Below are 3,258 nucleotides of genomic sequence, written 5' to 3'. Positions count from 1 at the left end.
GCCGGGCCCTCCGTGCCAGGGCTGAGGGCGGGCGGGCGCCATGCGGACCCTGGGCGGGTTTGAATTTACACCCCGGGCAGGTTTGAATTCACACCCCGGGGCCGCTTCCCACCTGGGCCGCGGAGCTCTGGGAGGCGCAGGCTCCCCGCTCTCCCGTTTTCCCGGCGCGGTGCGGGACCACACGTGTTCCCGCGGAGCCTCGCGCCGCTCGAACCCGCGCTCCTGGCGCTTCTTTCTCCCCCAAAGCTAACGATACTCCGTCTTTGGTTATTTGTTATTCCGTGGGGTCCTGTGAGGAGCCCGGGGTGCGGTGTGTGCGCAGTATTTTAAACCAAAACGTGTTTGCGCCATGTGCTCAAGGATAACCCTGCTGAAGCAGGGAGGTTGGACCACCGTGGTCCTTCAGACCTGACCCGCTCTTGGGATTCTGTAAACTGGTTTTGCTGAATTTCCAGCCCCCCCAAGTGAGCCCTTGCTGCCACAGCCTTACAGGTCGAGTGAACTGACTCTTCTAATTAATTCTTTTTCCCGTTAAGTATACTTTAGGCTCTCTGAAGCGTTATTCTGTTTGTGTGTAATCAGTGATTCCTGGTGGGCATTTAAAATATCCTGAGGTCTCGGTTCGGTAGGAACCTGCTTTTCTTCATCATTCAGTGTGAAAGTTTACCTCTCTCCATGTGCATTTACATATTAACTGGTTTTTTACATATATGCGAATTATAATTTTCAACCATTTTTATCTCTTCACGTGCTCTGAAGATGCAGTCTGTCCAGCTCTGCTGGTTTTTTGTCACTGCTGTGCTCTAACCGCATTTTTATAACTGTTTCCACTTTTCTCGCAGCTAACCAATAGCTATTAGGGATTTCTTACCAAACGTCTTTTTACTTACTCGTTTTCTTTCTATATTAATAAAGCATGTAGAAACTATCACTAGGAATCTTACAACATTTTAATGGAGCACTAGGCTCCATGCAAGTCTTTCTTAGGTGAGTTGTCAGCTTGAAACAGGTCTGTGAGAAACACAGCAACAATCTCTGCAAAGGCAATGCACCTCCTGATACATTGTAAGGTAGGTAGAAGTTTTACTCTGTGCTTCTGTTCCTTCAGTTTCTTGAGACCCTGTCTTGAGGTATTCCTTCCATTTCCTCTTTCTGTTTTATTTTCATAATAACAGATATTTGTATCCAACAGCGATGTTTAAAAGAAAACAAAAAAAGTAGCCCAGGAGAATCTGAAGAACTGCTGTAAGATCTTTCCAGCCTGTCTTAAGTTCTGGTCAGGAGTAGGTGGGCAGGGAAGACCAGCAAAATCAGAGAATCATTGAATGGCTTTGGTTGGAAGGGATCTTAAAGTCCATCCCGTTCCACCCCCTGCCATAGGCAGGAACACCTTCTACTATCCCAGGCGGCTCCATGCCCCATCCAGAGAGCAGCCATACATTCCTGGATCCTCTAAAAATAACTTCCGATACAAACCAGTTTGTAGCTCCGTATTTTCTCCAGGTGGTGCATCCCAGTTTCTGTGTTAGGATAGACAGCACGTGGTTGCCTTTTGTGCTCTCTCTGCACTTCTTGTCTGTCCCATCCTTGGCCTGCTCTGTTGCTTCTCAGTAGTTGCAAATCGATGTCAGGGCTTTGTTATTTCTTGTTACCCGTGGTTGAAACTTCCCTAGTCCCACCCTGTCCCTTGGAATCTTGCTGGGAGCAGGGCAGTATTGATAGATACACGTGGCTTCCTGAATCCTTTCCTAGTGCTTCCTAATGTCCCTTGGAGAGGGGTTGGACCACATCTTCTGGGGATTTCTTCCTCTTTAGTTGTTTTCCCCGGGTTTGACTTGGGCACTTGACTATTCTCATCATTTTATTGCCCCATCTCTCAACCTCTTTAAGTGCTTGAAATTCTTCACCAGGCTCATCTGGAACTGCCCCAGGAAGTCATTCATTTGCAAATGCTGATGGCGCCAGCACTTAACCTCATCACTGCCTCTGCTGATAGCAAATTCCTGCCTTAGTCCCTTCTTCTTTCATATTGGTTGAATCATGAACTGTTCTAAATTTTCCTAGCCAATAGAAAATTGTCAGGAGAATTTGGAGTTCCTCCTTGCCTGCTTTGCCTTGCTTCACTGCATCCTGCCAGAAAATAACATGTAAATGTTATTTTATTAAAATAAATATTAAAATAATGTGTAATCTGATACTGATACGTGAATATTCATTTCAGCTGTCCAGGATGGCATTATTCCATAGTGGTTTCCAAGGATGATTGGAGTGATAATTCATCTCATACTATTCTCCTACATAATTTGTTTTTCTTCCTTCACGCTTGTAGTCAGCACTGGATTATTGGAAACAAATGAACATGTTTGTACAGTTCAATTTCATCAACAGCACTTTCACTGGGTTTTTGTTTGGTTTTAAGATGGTGTGGTGGTCTCTGAAAAACTGAAAAGCAACAACCTGGATGTGAAAATTACTGAGTCAGAATTGGAAGTTGAAGAAAAAGGAGCGGAGGAAGAACGCCCAAGGGAATCTGATAGCAACATTTTGGATGTATCATCTGATTATCCAAGAGGTTTGCTAATAAACGCTTAATATTTGTGTCATGTTCTTGAGGAAGGGTAGAAGTAGGGAGAAAAGGTAAAGGGAATGTGTGAAATCTCATTTTAAAACTCACCTCTGTATCCTGAGCACGTGGATCAGTTGCTTTGTCTTGCATAAGAAAACCTGAAGATTAATCCTGTAAAAACACTGTAAAGGTTAAAGGTGCTACAGAGTCTGTGTTACAGTGAAGTGGGATGTACTGTGTGCTGGAATCAGTAAAGCAGATTTGAACCTAAATTTTTTGGTCTTGGCAAATTCTGACTGATAAGTTGAAAAATCAGGTGGTAGATTTGAAGGTTAAACTGTTTACTAGGGGAAAGAAAAAAATAATGGTAGAACTTAATGTATCCTGGCTCCATAGTGAATAATTGTTCTTAAATTTGGTCCACTTTTAGTTAATATTTAGTTTTGCCAGTCAGTTCATAGGATGTTTTTGTACTGCTTTCTTGTATGATTTGCATTCACTAACAATGCTGAGCAGTAAAACCAGGTGTAAAGGGAATGTGACTTGATCTTTTCAGCTGGTTTTTTTCGAATGAGGGCCTTTCCAATCTGAGAAAGTTTGTGTGTCAGTATTAAAAAGAAGTAGGAATCTATGAAAATATATGGATCTTATTAAACAGCCATTCTGGGGATAATTTTTGCAGTCATTCCTGC

General features: G+C 43.3%; 1 protein-coding gene across 1 annotated transcript in view; it reads left to right on the top strand.

Annotated features, from left to right (window-relative positions):
• The first annotated feature begins 2,423 nt into the window (after positions 1-2,423).
• Positions 2,424-3,258, top strand: part of TRMT1L (tRNA methyltransferase 1 like) — an 11,309-nt gene continuing 10,474 nt past the window's right edge. Inside the window, exon 1 of the mRNA XM_017736462.1 lies at positions 2,424-2,572. The gene's annotated coding sequence lies outside the window, so the exon portion shown is untranslated. The remainder of the gene's footprint in view (positions 2,573-3,258) is intronic.

This window comes from Corvus brachyrhynchos, unplaced genomic scaffold (assembly GCF_000691975.1).
Source record: "Corvus brachyrhynchos isolate BGI_N302 unplaced genomic scaffold, ASM69197v1 scaffold155, whole genome shotgun sequence".
NCBI lineage: Eukaryota > Metazoa > Chordata > Aves > Passeriformes > Corvidae > Corvus > Corvus brachyrhynchos.
The sequence above is the reverse complement of the archived record's forward strand: the minus strand, read 5'-3'. Positions and strand labels throughout refer to the sequence as shown.